The sequence below is a fragment of the Leiobunum rupestre genome, chromosome 3 (genome assembly GCF_980474605.1).
Source record: "Leiobunum rupestre chromosome 3, qqLeiRupe1.1.hap1, whole genome shotgun sequence".
Lineage (NCBI taxonomy): Eukaryota > Metazoa > Arthropoda > Arachnida > Opiliones > Sclerosomatidae > Leiobunum > Leiobunum rupestre.
Genome location: NC_143386.1, coordinates 14,357,720 through 14,377,634, shown reverse-complemented (window position 1 = coordinate 14,377,634; position 19,915 = coordinate 14,357,720). Strand labels below are relative to the sequence as shown.

The window sequence follows — 19,915 nt, the reverse complement described above, 5'->3', positions numbered from 1 at the left end:
CGGAAGAATTGTCCCTAGTGGTATTAATTTCTCGAGATAACCTTTAAAGATATATCTCCGCAATTTAGAGTTATTTGTTAAAAATATTAACCCATTTCTATCCCGCCCGGTATAAAATTTTAATTATAATTAAAATAATTGAGACGAAACGACCAATTTTAATTTATTCAGAATATCATAAGTTAAGTAGTTACAACAGTAAGTTAGACGTACTATAACAATGCACAATTGAATTAAACCCTTTTACAGAACAAGTTTATCAGTTAAATATAATACGAAGCAAATTTTAATGAAATATCTACAGAGGCTTTTTGGAATTACTCGCTTACGAAATACTTGCCGCATCTTTAACGCTCATTTTATTTCAACACTCACCCTTGATGAAGATACCGTAGATATCTGGTAGTGGACGACTCGTTCACTTCCTGTTGACGTTGTGACGCATACCACATGAAAAAGACCAATGCCGTCCAATTTCCAATATCATATAATGACTCGCACACCCAAGAAATCATTGACTGCGTTAGAAATCGTAGATATCCAAATATCCACACCAAATGTATTTACAAGAAGCAAAAACCTTACCATCAACAAAGCACAGAGAGCCACTTGACTAACCGCCAGCTTTTAAAGCAATTAACGTTAAATTATCTCCTTTGAATTAACAGAACTATATATAGGTCGTTAAGAAAGTGGACCACCCACAGGGTCTACCCTTTAACCCTCTAATCTCGGCTGACTGCGCTAAAACAAGATTTAACCTTTAAAAAATACCAGATTAGGCCTTCATAAATTCATTAATAAAAAAAGACTTTATTACCTATTATGCTTACGATGCCTGTCTTAATTTCAGTGAATCTAAGCAGCTATCGGTGGTTCTGTGGTAGAGCGCTCGACTGCCAAGCCGAATGGTCTGGGTTCGAAACCTGGGTGGCGCATTTGTTTTTAATCAATAGAGAAACGCTAAATTAGAATTTCTTCGATGCAATAATTTCAATTTCAATTCTATTTCAATTAAACCAAAATTTCGTACTCTATTAAATACGCTTCCGATAAAGCTGAAGGTCTAATTTTCAATAAGGCGTAACAAGTGTCGGTGGTTCTGTGGTAGAACGTCCGCCTGTCAATCAGGAGGTCTCGGGTTCTAATCCCGCCCGATGCGATCGCAAGTTGATACTAAGACGAATACCGTGTACAACTGGTGGAAACCCTGCCATTGGACGTTGAGAGGTAGCATTACACTCAGCACTCGGTCCGTCCCAAAGTCATTTAGAAGACGTTGGAGAGAAAACGCCCATATAAACACAACAGACTCAACATGCACATCCATCAGAACACAAACACAACAAATTCAACACTCACAACCTACGCATAAACATTACAAAATCCGTAATACACCAAACCGTCACGACGGTGAGCGAAAAAACACCATCCAAACCAAACCGCAAATGCATCCGTTAACGCTCACCGTCACACGGTGGTTTTGCCAACCCTTTGAGAAACTGCGTACGCAGTGATTACACTTTGCACCGAAAATGCGAACGCGTTCGCAGTCCTGACAGACAGACACACCCACAGACCCACCCACAGACCCACCCACAGACCCACCCACAGACAGACACGGTCGTTGTATAACCCCTCCTAGGGGACTTTGTCCCCTCGGAGAGGTAAAAAGTGAAGCGTTTTCAATATACTAAAAATTCAACCAAGCTAGCCAGGATTCGAACCTGGAATCTTCTGCTCCGTAGGCAGACGCGTTATCCATTGCGCCACAAGCCCATGGAATCCTCCCTTGATGAAAAACTTAAAAAGTGAAGCGTTTTAAATGTGAATAAAATGAAACCGTGCTTGCCTAGGTTTGAACTTGGAACCTTCTGCTTCGTAGGCATACGCGTTATCCATTGCGCTACAAGCCCATCTGAACTTAACTTGATGAAAAACCAAAAAAGCGAAGCGTTTTAAATATTATAATAATGAAACCGAGCTTGCGAGGATACGAACCTGGAATCTTCTGTTCCGTAGGTAAACGCGTTATCCATTGCGCCACAAGCTCATTTCATCTCGCCTTGATGTAAAACCAAAAAAGTGAAGCGCTTTAAATATACTAAAAATGAAACCGAGCTTGCCTGGACTTTTTATTTTTATTTTTGTGTGATAAAACAAGTAAGACGTCGGATCTTACTGGCAGTTTTTTCGGCCGACCTGGCGTTCCTTGAAGTAAATCTATAAAGACGGCACTGAATACTACTCGCCCCTCCTAAATTAGGGTCGCCCGGTCTACCTCTATAACCTGGCTACGGCCCTGGCGCACGGGGAAGGCGCACGATCGAAGCGATAAAGCACGGCAGGAGTAGGGAAGCAATCTTACAGGGCCAAGAGGAAAGGACGCTCTAGTGATCACCGCAAGCGGAGACGCCAAATGGCTGGGTACCGCGGTGTCGGTTGAACCGAATACAGAAAATGTCCGGTAGATAGTGCAGAGAATTAAGTGTTCAGGAGGTCATCAAGGCACCAGAAACAGTCCTGCGGTATTGTAAAGTCTCAGCAGGTGAGAAAATATAAGGCGATACCAGCAGCGCTGTCGGCTATCTCGTTACCGGAAATTCCTACGTGCGCTTGAAACCACAGAAGAGAGAAACGGGCAGTAGGACAATCTCGGAGAAGCAAGTTGGAGTAATAAGGGATCGGTGCCGTCTGCACGGCTAAGTATCGCAAGAGCAGAACGGGAGTACGAGCAGATCGTCGCGTCATAAATGCGATGATCCAGTAGCCAGAGGTCAGCCTGGACAATTGCCGCAAGTTCGACGCGGCAGATGGACAACTCAGAGGAAGTGCGGAAAGAGAAGTTGGCATATAGGCTAGGAATATGAAAAGTCAGCCCGGAGTACGACCTGAACCATCGGTAAACACTACACAGTGATCCAATGGATAGAGAAACAATCAACAGGAAAATTTATCAGCCAACTCCATTGGGAGAGAGGATGCTTTCGGCCCCTCAATCCAATCCCCATCAACATAGAACGGGGATCTAGTCCAGGGGGCAAAATACGGCCCCAGAGGGGCACGTAGATTAGAGCGGTACAGAATGTCGACCTTGTGAATAAGAGCAAGGTGAGCTAGAGCCCCACGAAGGGAAGCTGAAGTGGGATTAGTTGGGGACATCAATTCTGCAAGAAAGTGGGTAAGAGGACAGGTGAAGCAGTGAATCCCGTACTTCAAAAGTTGTATATCGCGATGTAAAGACAGAGGAGGGACAAATCTTACAACTTCCAGCGCACCTATAGACGCAAACTTCGGTGCTCCAAGTACCACCCGTAGGCATGCTGACTGAACGCGATCCAACAGGGCAAGAGATGTTGCAGATGCAGCGCGGTAGGCCATCGCTGAGTAATCTATACGAGACCGCAAACATCGCAAGCTGAACACCGCTGGGAAGAACCACGGGCAGATAATCCAGGAGGAGACTGAAGAGCATCTGTTAAAAATGTAAAAAGCGTTTTCCTCCTTTATGTTAATATTAAATAGTGTATAAATAGTGTATAAATTTCATTTCATTGTATAGTTTAAGTTTAACTTTTAGTGTGTGTAAATCTAATTGTATATATTCCCTTTCCTATTTTCGTGGTATGTATTTTATTTAACCACTGTATTGTATATTTGGGAAAAACCCTCCTTGGATGTCGTTGGCAAGTTTCGTAAATTCCTATCTCCACGGGCCCTGCCAATCAACTTATGATAAGTGCGGGGAAATAGAGCACTGGGGAATCTGGCCACATCATCGCCAAAAACTTTCCAACGGCAGAAGGGGAGGGATAAATTTTCCATATAACTGACCGGACCTCGAGAGAGGCTAGTCAGTCTGTTAGAACATAAAAGAAGCTCGCCTAAACTAGCGAGAAAATCAGCCTCTGCCGGATGCAGAATTTAGAAGTTTCCAAATGAAACAAAACTTAAAATAAATTTAGTAACCATATTAAGGCTTCAATAAAACTCAGTAAGAAGCAATGATTCATTGTATTTTTTCCTAGTTCTAATACCGTCCGTAATAATCCCGTAGTTATCTGGGAACTGTTTCAGTCCGGTTCTCAGACTAAATTGTAGCTCTCCCCAGAACCGCCTTAAATAAAGGAATCTTCAAGAAGCGTTTTCTTCATGGTGCCGAAACCCGGGATTATTCGCATAGAAGTAACTCAACTGGGATTCAAGGAAAATGCCGGACCCAACGGACGATACGAACAACCAGACCAAAAGAGCAACTATAACGTCGCAAAATGCCGCAAAATCTTCAAGTTCGACTAAGGAAGTCCTGGCGAACGGGAAGTCAACAGGGGCGGACAAGGATGACCAAGTCCAAGCCAATTCATCAGGCGCGACCAAAGAGCAAAAACTCGCGCGAGCCGCCCAAAAAAGCGCTCGTAACGCCGCTAATCGGGTAATGGATACGCTAGCTGATATACTCGATGGCACGTCTATTAACGTGGAGGAACTAGAAGACACGCTCGCCATTCTTAATCAGAAAGAGGATGATTTAATTAGGCAGGATGCGAAACTCTTCAGCCTCATAGAGGAAGAAGATGAACTCGAGATGGAGTCCGACGAAGCCATCATCCGCAGGGAGAACATCTCCGCGTCCAAACTCAAGGCGAGGAGAGCCCTGAACAAAATTCTGGGCATCAACGGGAGCTCGTCGACGCTTGCCGTTTCGAGCCACCGAGGATCCACCGTCGGCAGCGAGTCCAACATCGTCTCAACCACCGCAACGAGACATCGACCAAAGTTACCGGAGATCCAAATACCAACCTTCTCCGGAGACCGTGCAAAGTGGAACAGCTTTTGGAGTAGATTCGCCGCAGTCATCGACAGGCAAGATTTCTCCAAAGTAGAAAAATTTATTTATCTTCTCGGTTATTTAAAAGGCGAGGCGCTTAACGCTGTCGTAGGGTTTGACGAAGTAGATGAGTCTTACGATCAGGCTTTAGAAATTCTTAAGCAGAGGTATAAGCGTGACGACCTCGTAATTCAATCTCATATCGATAAAATAAGAGAATTAGTGCCTGTTTTCGATCCTAACGACATTAAGTCACTTCGTCATCTCCTAGATATGTACGATATTAGTATCAGAAGTTTGAAAGGTTTAGGCGTAGATATGAAAGAAAAGGCTGAATTTATATGTCCACCAATGTTAAGAGGTTTGCCAAAGGAAATCCGGACCGAATTTTGCCTAAAAAACAAATCTGGGTCAAATTGGGACGTGGAAGCTTTGATTGAATTTATAAGGGAGCAGGTGGAGTGTAGAGAAATGTCTGAAATGCTAAGCTCCAAAACGAAATTTGAAAAATCAGGCAAATTCGAAAGTTATCAGGATAAATCAAAATTGAAAACTAGATCCGATTATAATCCCCCTAAAACTACGACTTCCCAATTAGCCGCCGGAGTAGCTCCGAAAGAACCCGATAGTGTTTATTGCCTATTTTGCAAAAACTCTAGTCATAAGTTCACAAACTGCGATAGGTATACCCTAGAGGAAAAGAGAGCCATGGTGAGGGATAGCGGGAGGTGTTTCATCTGTCTTCGCTTGGGTCATGGCGCCGGACATTGCAGGTCCAAATTTAGAAATTGTAAAACGTGTAAAAAACGACACAATTACGCCACGTGCGAAGAAAACCCCGCCCATAAAAAGGCGGAATACCAGGTAGAAACCGTTACCATGGCAATGGCACCGATAAAAACTCCTAGCGAAAATATTTTACTCCAAAGGGCCGTAGCTGTGGCCAAAAATCCCGCGCAACCAAAACACTCCCAAATCGCCACGTGCTTCTTAGATGGGGGGATTCAAGGTAGTTTTATTAAAGAAGAGTTAGCGAAAGAATTGAAACTTCCCATTGTAAACGATTTAGACCTTGACGTGTTTAGTTTTGGGAATAAGGACCCCCACCAAGAGAAACGTAAAAGGGTAAAGGTAACACTTGAAAACAGGGAAAACCCTGGCGAAACCGTAGAAATTGTAGCTATTGTTCAAAAATTTCTTACTTATGATTTTACAAAATCGAGTGACGTTAAAATTAGGGAACAGCTTCGGACAAAGGGTATAAATTTAGCAGACAATTTAGGTCAGAAATCCGATTTAGAAAACCCGGATATTGATATATTGGTGGGCGCCGATTATTATTGGGCAGTAGTAGCCGATAGCAGACCGGAAAGATTGGGACCCCGCACTGTAGCGATAGAAACCAAATTGGGGTGGTGTCTTAGCGGACCCGAGAAAAACAATTCAGTGGTGAAATCAAATCAATCAGTCTCCGCGATGTTAATTAGTCTAGGTCAAAGGCGCGTGAATGATACTCTAAAATCATTTTTTGACTTGGAGGGCTTAGGGATAAATAGTTCTGAAATTGAAGAAAACCCTAATGATAAGGCCTTAAACACATTTTTTGAAGATATAGAATTTGACCAAGCCCAAGGACGCTATAGCGTAAAATTTCCTTGGAAAATTAGTAAACACACGCTACCTGATAATTACCAAGTCGCCCGGAAAAGAATGCAAAGCCTAGAAAAAAAGATTCGGAAGGGACCCAGAGTATTACCAAAAGTACAGGGAGGTAATAAAAGAACAGTTAGATACGGGGGTGGCCGAGGTAGTGCCGAACGAACAGTTAGAAATAGTGAAGGAGGGAACCTATTATCTTCCCCATCAGGGTGTCGTCAGGCTAAATGCACAAACGACGAAACTCCGCGTCGTATTAGACGCGTCGTCGCACGCGTACGGAAAACCCTCACTTAATGATTGTTTGCTATCCGGACCAAATTTGAACCCCCCTTTACTTTTACTATTAATTAGATTTAGGTTCAATAAAATCGCGATCGTAGCAGATATTGAAAAAGCATTTCTGCAGGTCGCTTTGGACGAAGCGGATAAAAATTCAGTTAGATTTTTATGGGTACAGGAAGCTGACGGGAAAATTATTTCAGGCCAATATACTACCCTCAGAATGACTCGCGTACCCTTTGGGGTAACTTCAAGCCCTTTTCTTTTGGCGTGCACTATCAAATATCACACCAAACAAAACAGTGAAATCTCGGACGTAGTTAGGGAAAAGGTAAACAATGACATTTATGTAGACGACCTAACCAGTGGGGCAAAAAACGTAAGCGAAGGGTTTGATATTTCATTAGGCGCGGCAAAATTAATGAAGGGCGCCGGAATGAAGTTTAGAAAATGGGGGACTAACTCCCAAGAATTACGAAATCTATGGACAGCCCATGATAATCAGGAACAGAATAGTTTATTCGAACAAGAAACCAAGATAATCGAATCGAAGGTTTTAGGAGTTAAATGGGATTCCAACAATGATACATTCGCTTTCGATCTGGCAAAATTAATTGAGATTGGGAAAAGTGTAAAGGCTACCAAACGTCAGGTCTTGAGTTTTGTAGCTCAAATTTTCGACCCCTTAGGCCTATTGTCAGCATTCACCATTAGGGCCAAGGTACTTCTACAAATATTGTGGCAATCGAAGGAGGATTGGGACAAGGAGCTTAGTCAGGAAACTAAACAAACATTTCTAACTTGGGTAAATGAATTATCTGTAATTCAAAATGTCAAAATTGATAGGCATTTTTTTCACAAAACCAATGACGAGATCAAAGAAATTGAACTTCACTGTTTTTGCGATTCCAGTACAAAGGCATACGCTACACTAGTATATGTTAGGTACCAGACCATAAATGAAAAGGTAGGGGTTGCCTTGGTTACGGCGAAAGCTCGAGTAGCCCCACTGAAAAACCTTAGTTTACCAAGACTAGAGCTTATGGGCTGCCTATTAGGCGCCCGACTAACAAACAACGTCAAAGAAATATTTAAAGAAAATTTAAACGGAATCTATTATTGGACAGACTCCACTATAGCTTTAGCCTGGGTAACTGGTAATACCAATCAATGGAAACAATTTGTTTCGAACCGCGTGTCCGAAATTCAGAATTGGACAAAGGGGGGAAACTGGAATCATTGCCCCGGAATATGCAACCCGGCCGACTTGCCAACTAGGGGGGTGAAGGCGGGGGTTCTGGGAGACAGTAGCTTGTATTGGGAAGGGCCCGCGTGGCTCAAGCAGCCCAAGGGAAATTGGCCAAAAAATGGGAAACCGGAAATAGATCTAGAATCCGTAGATAGCGAAAAGAGAAAATTAACGTTAGCGGTAAAAATTTCTCCAAAAGTAGGAGTTCAAAATTTGATTGATTTAAACAAACATTCCAGTCTGAATAAAGTATTACGCATCACTTCGTATCTCTTTCGTTTCGCAAACAATGCTAGGGGTTTAAAGAAAATTGTAGGACCCGTAGAGGCCGAAGAAATGGCCAAAGCCGAAAAGTTGTGGGTTAAATCGGTTCAAGCTGAAGAGTTTGGACCGGAAATAAGGTCGTTAAAGAGCGGAGTAGAAATCAATAGACACTCAAAATTAGCGTCTTTACGACCAATACTTAGCGAAACAGGCTTAATTTGCGTAGGTGGACGATTGGAGGAATCCTCTTTATCTTACGCCGAAAAATACCCCATCATTTTGTCAAAAGGCCAAAGGCTAGCGAAACTATTAGCTATTAGAAGTCATACGCAAGTTTTTCACAGCGGAATAAATGATACCGTAGCTCAGCTGAGGGAACGATATTGGGTGCCAGCCGCTAGGCAACTAGCTAGAGCTATTGTTAAGGATTGCATAACGTGCAAACGTCTAATGGCGAAGTTGGGTGAAATGCCGATCGCTCCCTTGCCTATGGACAGGATTGAAGAATCCCCTCCCTTTTCTATACTGGGTATAGATTTCGCGGGACCATTGATAGCCAAAAACCAAAACAAAGACCAAAAAACGTATATCTGTTTAGCGACTTGCGCGGTAACTCGCGCAATCCATTTAGAACTTATCCCCTCGCTTAGCACCGAAGATTTTCTCTTAGCTTTCAGGAGAGTCATAGCTAGGAGGGGCGTACCATCCGTTGTATATACCGACAACGCTAAGACATTTAAAAAAGCTAATTCGGACCTAAAACTCATTTGGCAAACGCTCAGTAAACCAATGTTAAAGGAATTTTTTGGTAATCACTCGATTAAATGGAAATTTATAACTGAAAGGGCCGCTTGGCATGGCGGATTTTACGAGCGTTTAGTACGTTCGACCAAAACATGTCTTCGAAAATGCATAGGTCGAGCCCTCCTTAACTATCACGAATTAGAAACTGTTTTAATTGAAACGGAGGCAATAATTAATTCCCGACCAATTACCTATTTATATAATGACCTAAATGAACCAAAACCCCTAGCGCCTTCAGATTTCTTAGTTGGACGCAGATTAACCTCACTACCGCCTATAACCTTTCAAAAACTAAAAGTACCTACGACACGCCTTGAATTGACCAAGAGGTTAAAATACCGAGAACGATTACTCCAACAAATATGGAAAAGGTGGCGCCATGACTACTTAATGGAGCTTAGGTCAGCCCACCACGCGAAATCTCCAAAAACTCAATCCGAATTGAAAGTTGGAGATGTAGTATTAATCCACGAGGACAAAGTGCCACGACACATGTGGAATCTCGGTTTGATAAAGGAAGTGCTAATAGGACGCGACAATAAAATTAGGTCATATATCGTTAAAACAACCAACGGTAACTGCATAAGACGGTCTATCCAGCATTTGTGCAATCTTGAAATTAATGACGAGTCAAACGCGTAAGGTACCCATGGTAATACTCACGTATTACCGAGGGGAGTGTTAAAAATGTAAAAAGCGTTTTCCTCCTTTATGTTAATATTAAATAGTGTATAAATAGTGTATAAATTTCATTTCATTGTATAGTTTAAGTTTAACTTTTAGTGTGTGTAAATCTAATTGTATATATTCCCTTTCCTATTTTCGTGGTATGTATTTTATTTAACCACTGTATTGTATATTTGGGAAAAACCCTCCTTGGATGTCGTTGGCAAGTTTCGTAAATTCCTATCTCCACGGGCCCTGCCAATCAACTTATGATAAGTGCGGGGAAATAGAGCACTGGGGAATCTGGCCACATCATCGCCAAAAACTTTCCAACGGCAGAAGGGGAGGGATAAATTTTCCATATAACTGACCGGACCTCGAGAGAGGCTAGTCAGTCTGTCAGAACATAAAAGAAGCTCGCCTAAACTAGCGAGAAAATCAGCCTCTGCCGGATGCAGAATTTAGAAGTTTCCAAATGAAACAAAACTTAAAATAAATTTAGTAACCATATTAAGGCTTCAATAAAACTCAGTAAGAAGCAATGATTCATTGTATTTTTTCCTAGTTCTAATACCGTCCGTAATAATCCCGTAGTTATCTGGGAACTGTTTCAGTCCGGTTCTCAGACTAAATTGTAGCTCTCCCCAGAACCGCCTTAAATAAAGGAATCTTCAAGAAGCGTTTTCTTCAGCATCGGGCTGAGAACAGCTCCTTGAGGCACACCACGAAGCAGCGGGAAAGAAAAAGAGAGCGAGTTGCACACCCGCACACGAGCGACACGGTCCGTGAGGTAAGACCGGAAAAAGCTCAGTATCGAAGCGTCAAAGCCCAGCGCTGTTAGTTTGCGAAGGACAAAATTATGATTGGCGTTTCCAAATGCATCCTTGATGTCGAGGAAAACGGCCACACAAGAATTTTGTGTCGAAAGGGCATGTTTAGCGGTCTCGCTGAGATATACAACATTATCCATACTGCGGCGGGCATGACGGAATCCCGTCTGAAAAGGCGAGCGAGCACCCAGCGATTCAAGCCACCAATCAAGGCGACGCTGAATGAGGCGCTCGAAAAGCTTCCCGAGAACAGACAATAGTGTTATGGGCCTATAAGAAGCTGGATCGTTAGGATCCTTTCCTGGCTTAAGAAAAGCCACAATGATGCCCGATTTCCAGGCGGTTGGCATATAGTGCGCTGACCAGCACGCGTTAAATATCCCAAGAAGACTGTAGAGGGCAGTCATAGTAAGATTTCGGATCAATAAAAGAGAGACCCGATCACCTCCAGGCGCAGTATTCCTGGCACGGGACAAACCGTAAAAAAACTCATCCATCGTGAAAGGACGCGAAAGGGCGGAGGGTGCAAAGGCAGGGGCCAAGGGACGATGCCTAATACCCGCCACTGCTGAAGAAGAGAAATGGGAGGCCAAAACGTCAGCGGCCGCTGCAGCCGAGGACACTGGGGCAGAGACCGATTTCAAAGGGGGAATCGGAGAAGTGGGAGGAGTAGCGTCAAACCAGCGAACCTTCCGCCACAGGGAAGGAAGGGGAGCCGCATCAGATAGATGTGAACAGAAAGTACGCCAAGAAGAGGTACGGGACAAGACACTTAGCACGCACCGTGAGCCGGCGAGCAGTTTGAAGATCGTCAGGGCGTTTAGGCCGATGCGCCCTGCGTCGAGCCGCAGCAGCGGCCCTAAGGGCAATGGCAATGCGATTAGACCACCACGGAGGGGTTCTCGGAGAGTGAGATCCATGACTAGAGCCATGGACAGGGATGGTGGAATGGGCTGCAGTGACAACATGGGAAGTAAAGAACTCTACATCGGTATCTAATGAGGGGGAGGAAGTCCAACCTGTAAACAATTGGCCAGCAAGGGAATGAAAACGATTCCAGTCAGCTTGAGCGTAATCCCAACGAGGAGGGTCATCATTTACAGTAGCACCACCTTCGGAGCAGCTAATAAGCAAAGGGAAATGGTCACTGCCAGAATCCGGCAGCACAGACCACTGACATGTAAGAGCCAAGTCAGAGTTGACGAAGGTGAGGTCAATCGAAGAGTCATTCTGAACTACATTACCCTTGCGAGTGATAGACCCGTCCAGGGACTCGCACCAATCGGCCAGTAAAACGCCCTGGGCATTAGTGGAAGGTGAGCCCCATAAAGGATGATGTGCATTAAAATCACCCATAATCACAAAGGAGTCTCCGAGGCAGCCGGAAAGAAGATCCAAGTCGATACGCAATGCGCAGCCATGAGGGTCATAAACGCTAGCGGTTAGAAATAATGCAGTTAACTGCAACAACTTCAAGTGCGACAAACTTGGGGAGAGGAGTACGAAACTGGGGAACAGAGGAGGAGACCAGTAGGGCCACACCTCCGCCAGGGCGGCCAGAACGATCGCTACGATAGACGGAATAACGACCAAAACCTAAATTGATAGTTGAAGATTCCGAAAGACAAGTCTCGTGGAGACCAACAATTGTGGGAGAAGTTTGGATTAGCAATTGAGACAAGAAGCTTAGGTGGGCCCGAACTACACAAATATTCCACTGAAGGAAACTATAATCAAGACTCATTGGAAGGATCGGCGACGTCCATAGCGGAAGACTTAGATCGCCTACCAAACTCTCCAAGGTAAGCTAGTTGGGCATCCACGGTGTCAGATATATTGCTGAAGCGTGACACGGCCACGCTGATGATCGTGGAAACCGGTCGAGGATCCTGCAGAGAGGAAGTGAGTTCAAGAAGAAAAGGCATAATAACCTCCACCACAACAGTAGATACCACAGCTGTACGAGAAGCAGTGGTTGGGGGCTCAACGAAGACTTCAGATGAAGCATCCGAGGTGCGGATAAGAGGAGATGGGTGTAAACCCAATGACGGTTTAGTGGAACGTAGAGTGGGAACCGGGGGAAATCCATTACGCCAGCGGTGAAAGAAGGGGTCACAGGGGCAGCTCTGGCCCTGGCAGCATGATTTGCAGTGACTGAAATCCGAGCTTCTGAAAAAGTAATTCCTTTCTCCGCCTGGAATTTCTTAATTTAAACTTCTTTCCCAAAAATAGGACAGAGTCGAGAAACGCTAGGGTGAAGGCCCTTGCAATGATTGCATTTGTTTGGTTTCGTACAGCTGTCAGTCTCGGGATGCGTCTCACTACAATGGGAGCAGCGCCACTTGTTTTCCGGTTGACGACATCGCTTTTCAGTGTGCTCATAGTGCAGACATTGGCGACAACGCATAGGACGATCTTCAAAAGGTAAGATGTAAAAACGCTCACCATAAATTTGAACCCTTTCCGGGACGTATGTGGACAACCCAAGAAGGACTACGCTACTACTAGGAGCTAGGCATTCTACGAGGGAATGGGAGCTGGCCGAGATTTCGACCTTTATTTCAGCATCGGAGTATCCAGCACCTAAATGAACACGAATGATTTTACGGTGGTGGAGAGGTTGGAGATTCGGAGCGTCAACCAGTTTGACAGGAATGGAATGGAGGTGTTTAATGACTCGAAGCTTGCTAGCAGCGATAGCGTTAATAGGAGTAATGGAAATCCGTCCATTCGGAAATAGACGGATATCGGAGATATCAGCGCGATCAATATCAGGGGAGGTTATCACGTCACTGGCCGATAGAACCAGGAGAGTGTCGGAAGCTATGAAGATCACTGGAGGAGGACTCTTGACCAATTCAACTTAGAAGGGGGGTGGTTCGGACCAGACGTGCCAGAGTCTGCGGTATGAGACCGTTAACCCATGACGACCTAAGCTGAAACCCACAAAGGGTTAGAAAAAGAGAAACCCGCAAGCGCTAAAAGAATAAATAACGGGGACACAATGAAAAAGGAATTAAAATAAACAAATACCAGTTATCTTCTTGTACCGGCCGTGACTCGATGCAGGGAATAAAGAATAAGAACGGCCTAAGCCTAAAGAGAAAAACTTGCCCTAAATGGGAAGGGAAACACACAACTGCGCAAAATATTAAGCGAACCCGAGAAGGGGCGAACCGAAAACACGCAGCGAAAGAAAAAAGACTCGAACCTGAATTCTTCTACCTCACCTCGGAAGAATTGTCCCTAGTGGTATTAATTTATCGAGATGACCCTTAAAGATATACTTAAAGTTATTTACTAAAAACGTAATCCCGGTTCAATCCCGCCCGGTATAAAATTTTAATTTTAATTAAAATAATTGAGACGAAACAACCGAGTTTAATTTATTCAGAATAATATAAATTAAGTAGTTACAACAGCGAGTTAGACGTCCTAAAACAATGCACAATTGAATTTAACCCTATTGACAGTACAAGTTTATCAGTTAAATCTAATACGAAACCAATTTTAATCAAAGAAATATCTACAGATGGTATTTGTATTTTTCTCGCTTACGAAATACTTGCCGCATCTTTAACGCTCATTTTATTTCAACACTCGCCCTTGATGAAGATACCGTAGAATAGCAATATATTTGACATCTGGTAGTGGACGACTCGCAGACTTCCTGTGGACGTTGTGACACATACCGCATGAAAAAGATCAATACCATCCAATTTCCAATATCATATAATGACTCGCACACCCAGGAAATCAATGACTGCATTAGGAATCGTAGATGTCCAAATATCCACACCAATAAAAAATGTATTAACAAGAAGCGAAAAACATACCATCACAAAGCACAGAACGCCACTTGACTAAAACACAGCTCGTATATCAAAAGACCGTAGACGGAATAGTTAGTGCGACACCTTACCATTAACAAACAGGAATTTTCGACGTTATTATCATGAAACCGGATAAGCTAAACACCACGACCTACACACCTTAAAGTCTCCTCCAAAAGTGGACGTTTTCGTGGAAACAAAATAATCTCAAAAAACCAAAGATAAAAATATAAGATCAAAGAATAGACAAAAAACAACATTATCTCGATCAGTCAAAATAACATACGACCCTTCCTTTTCCTAAAACCCAGATACAGATTATATTAAAACAAGTTGGCAAGCCATAACCAACAGTTATTTCGCCACCAGGATTTGAAGGGCCAACAGGTAAAAATGGTAATGATGTTTGCTTAGGGGTTTTCTTGTATCAGAACTTCTAAAACATATTTTGGCATGACGGTAGAAATTCGACGCACTAAATTCGCCATTTTTGGACTGGAATACTAAACATCTCTTTCCGCATCTTAAACAAACAATTCTGTACTCATTTCTTGGAAGACTATCCGAATCTGCGATGTGATGAAGTTGGTAGTCAACATATTCTTTTAAGTTGAATTTGTCCAGACCTTCTGGGGTTTCGGTTGCCAAATATCGTTTAATTTGTTTTCGAATTTGAAATAGTTGTTCTTTTATTTTTTGTTCTAAATTGAATTTTGTATCCTCGTTCTTATGGCCAATCAGGTCTTCCATGTTGTCAGTGTCGTCATTGTCAACCAGAATTACTGTCGAGATTTTTTTATTAGGAACTTCATCTTTACGAACAGTGACAATATTTCCGTGAGTGCTTCTTTTTCGCTTCGTGGCAGCTTTGGCAGCATCTTTCATCAAACTGCTCGTTGTCACAGATCCAGAAATAATTTTTTTAGCTTCCTCCCCCAGTGCTTGTAAAGTGTGTTTATGACCAGGCAATATTTTATAAGCCTCCGGTTTGTTGTGAAACACCCCAAACATGGAATCACTTTTATATTGTTTCTCATCATCAATAAAGACTTCGTAGTTGTCCTTGACGAAAGCCTCCAAAACTTCAATTTCCCTTAGGTCATGTAGTTTTGCTAACGAACTGAGCGTATTGTATCCTGTGTTTACTAAACAACGGTTAAGATCCTTGGGTAACTTTTCTAACATCGCAGTTGCCCTCGTTTCGTCAAGATAGCTGGCCATTTTGATTGAGATTCACACTGACGACAAGCCTACCTCTAATTTAAACTAAGAAGGCAAAACTGACACGATACACTTGTTAAATACGCGAGAAAAATTTTAGCGTGGTTTACCAAAACAAATATGCGGCGATAAAACAGCCTACTGAGCAAGGCCTAAATTGAGAGAAACCCGTCAGTCTATCGAGATCGAGACGGAACAAAAATTCAAGGTCATAAGGTATGACGATAGAAAGTGGACTGGTCTACTTTTATTACAACGGGTGAAACAATAAACGACGGAATGAGACGTGCTTCTAGCAATTTTCAAGGGATTTTGAGGTGTGATTTCGTTATTTTGGCAGCGATTTCGCGATTTTGGAAGACATTTCGGGATTTTTAAAGAGATTTCGGGATTTAGGAAGCGATTTCAGGTTTTTAAAGAGATTTCGGGATTTTGGAAGGGATTTAGGGATTTTGGAAGGGATTTCGGGATTATGAAAGGGATTTCAGGAATTTTAAAGAGATTTCGGGCTTTTGGAAGGGATTTCGGGATTTTTAAAGAGATTTCGGGATTTTGGAAGGGATTTCGGGATTTTGGGATTTTGGAAGGGATTTCGGGATTATGAAAGGGATATCGGGATTTTTAAAGGGATTTCGGGATTTAGGAAGCGATTTCAGGATTTTTAAAGAGATTTCGGGCTTTTGGAAGGGATTTCGGGATTTAGGAAGCGATTTCAGGATTTTTAAAGAGATTTCGGGATTTTGGAAGGGATTTCGGGATTTTGGGATTTTGGAAGGGATTTCGGGATTATGAAAGGGATATCGGGATTTTTAAAGGGATTTCGGGATTTAGGAAGCGATTTCAGGATTTTTAAAGAGATTTCGGGCTTTTGGAAGGGATTTCGGGATTTAGGAAGCGATTTCAGGATTTTTAAAGAGATTTCGGGATTTTGGAAGGGATTTCGGGATTTTGGGATTTTGGAAGGGATTTCGGGATTATGAAAGGGATTTCGGGATTTTTAAAGGGATTTCGGGATTTAGGAAGCGATTTCAGGATTTTTAAAGAGATTTCGGGCTTTTGGAAGGGATTTCGGGATTTTGGAAGGGATTTCGGGATTATGAAAGGGATTTCGGGATTTTTAAAGGGATTTCGGGATTTTAAGTGGATTTTCAAAATCATAAAATCTTATAGATTGATTTTGAGATTTCGAAGATATTTTGTGATTTTGAAATTGATTTCAAGATTTCGAAGAGATTTTGTGATTTTGAAATTGATTTCAAGATTTCTAAAATCAACTTTTTAGCATGTGTACGGGATTTTGGCGAATGTCGGACCCCTCGCAAAAAGTTACATAAAAGTACAGCCAAATTTGGCAACTCAGTTGCGCGGGTAAAATGGAAATATATATATCTGAATATATCTATGGTAGCGCCATCCGTAGTAAGAAAGTGTTGCCAGCAGCCTCATTCCAAGTTTATTGGTGAGCTTCGGCCCCCATTGGGAAAAAAAGCGATCGGCGCCACTGTTCTTAATGTATTTGTCCAAGAAATACACAGATATTTTTCTAAATATATCGCCTTAGCTTATATTATCAATGTATTCATCGAGGAGGGATGAGATATTAGACAGAACACTTTAATAATATATATATATATATATATATATATATATATAGTAATACAAATTTTGAGATGTACATTTTCTTGCGTTAGTTTTAAGTAGGGTCAATGGAGGTTAAGTGTGATCACCCCGTATTATTTCCCCAAATATTATTATAACAAAATTTTTGATGAATGGATATTGAAATATACTTAATTTTACACATTTTGTTTATTTTCAATATTAATTTAAATAAAATTTAGTTTTTAAAAATGTTTGTTGAAAAAATAATATACTCTTCTACTCGTGTTTAGAGATTTTATGCCCAAATTAAAAGTTCTGTAACTTTTTCTAATTGAAAAACTGGTTTTACATTTTGGTATTTTGTAGTCTGCTTAACCTTTTACCTGCTAGGAGAATTGTGTTTTTAATAATTTTTTGAGGTTTTAAAATTTAATCTGAAAAAGTCTACCAAAATTGGCAGTGCGGGGTAAGTGTGACCACACAAAGATATTATTTTACAGCTACGAAAAAATATCGCTTTATTGGGACAACATTTTTAACCTCTGTATGCAAATTCATTGCGATTGGTCAAGGATTTCAAGTGATCACAATTACCCCACCCCCCTATCACACTTGCCCCTCATTTGGGGGTAAGTATATGATCAGTAACAGGGTTAAATTAAATAATTAATATTTATATCACTATTTTATTGATATTATATTTGATTGCGTAGTTGTGTAGGATAAAGTGGCCGTATTAATGGTACCAATTCTTAAGAGGGTGCTATTTTTAGTTTAATTTCAAGTAAACTCCCAAAAAATATTTTGATCACACTTACCTCCATTGACCCTATGGATTTTTGGATAAAAAATTAATTGCTCGTGTCCCCACAGAAATGTTTTCCGATCGCCGCCGCTGGCTAACCTGCGCTCTTATTTATTACTTCAGCTATACACGGCTTGAGCAGTTGACATAATATTACTTCGTCACACTTATTTAGGATAGTTTGAAATATATGTAATAAAATTTGAAATATAATTCCGCCTTCCACCCATGCTTTTATTTATTACTTCTGGCCATACACGGATTCGATTACGCGTCAACCGAACTACACGAGTTCCGTCGTTTAAGCTTGCCACAATTATTCATTACTTCTAGCCATAAGTGTCATGTTCAGCTACGTGTCCCCCCCCCTTCCAAACCGAAAAGTTATTTATTACTTCGTCACACTTATTTATTACTTGTGGCCATACATGGATTCGATTACGCGTCAACCGAACTACACGAGTCTTTAGAGGAAATATGTTTTCTTTAGAAAGAAAGTTCTGTTTCGCTGTCATCGTCTTCACTAGACTCTTCTTCGTCTTCAACATTGTCGTTTTCTTTATAAGAATTGTCACAGTTTTCTTGGTCGCTCCCACAAGCGCACATTCCAATACATCTTAGGCGAAGAGCGTGAGAAGAGCATTTACACGGCGCAAAAGGAGTTTTCACGCCAACGATATTTGTACGTTTTTGATGACGCTCTACAATTTTCTAATTGATAATTTTGAAGTAACACCTAGCGGTGAAAAATTAAATTTTTAAAAAACGTGAAAACGTTTTACGATTTCGATGAAATTTTTCAAACGAGTGTCCCCCGCGTGTGGATAACGTACACTAAAATTTTCAACCTTCTTGAGAACATAGTTTGTTTCCGAGCTGAAAAAAAAACATCCTGTATAGTGGTATGGCGCGTTTGAGAGCTCAATTTCCATAGTCTGGCCTACCTCTAAAAACATCCTGACAACACACGCCAGGTGTATCGTTATCAAAAATGGAAAATGGAATCGAAACAAGAGTCTTAATCAGATTACAATCATTATAAATATACCGAACAATAACAATGATGGTAATCCGCACAGAAGGATGCCCATAGCTATGAAAAAATATTCCAGTGCGGTTTTAAAAGTGACGTGATATCAGACGTTTATACCGTATACCTTACAAGATCCTACGCCATTAAAAATTAACTGAATTCATTCCACCACAAACATTTATTATGTAGGGTTATTTAACTTTCAATACACCTTATTTTTAAGCTAAAATATTAGAAAACAAATGTAATTTTTTATTCCAAAAAAGTGTTGTAAGTCGGAAAATATTCCACAAAGAATGACTTAGGCTTCCTTTCCGGATAATTTGCCGTAATTTTCCAAAAAAATAAACTTTCATTCCATGATTAGTCTAATATTGTTGGCAAATTTAACTAACTAAACCTTTAGACTAGCTTCAAACGGATACTTAGTGTTATTAGACATTATATATCGATAAAAAGTTAAAAAAAATTAATAACCATGGGAAAGTAATTTAAGTTTTAATTCAGTTCTCCCGATTTGCGGAAAATTTTCCGCAGAGTTTTCTGTTAATTTTACCTTGTATTATTTTTCCGTAAATTTAACAACACTATTCCAAAACAACCTGGAAAAATCAACTAAAGGGGAAACTTGCGTAGGCAGACGTATCACACGAATATCTTTGGCGAAAAAAGTAGAGGAATACTTACTCCGTAAGAGTAGTTTTATATACATCTGGTGATATTAATATCTCAGATATAGTGAGGTTTTTCATATGGGTCATCCATGAAACTGAAATGTAACCGAAAGGAAACCGGCTAAATATCTTTTGGGGTAAGTTTTGTCCACTGTTTTAAGAGGCTTG

General features: G+C 41.5%; 1 protein-coding gene and 1 non-coding gene across 2 annotated transcripts in view; both read right to left on the bottom strand.

Annotated features, from left to right (window-relative positions):
* Nucleotides 1–19,915, bottom strand: part of LOC149949517 (uncharacterized) — a 136,326-nt gene that overhangs the window by 61,800 nt on the left and 54,611 nt on the right. The window lies entirely within an intron of this gene.
* TRNAR-ACG (transfer RNA arginine (anticodon ACG)) lies at nucleotides 1,707–1,779 on the bottom strand. The gene has a single exon. It is a non-coding gene; the product is annotated as a tRNA-Arg (tRNA).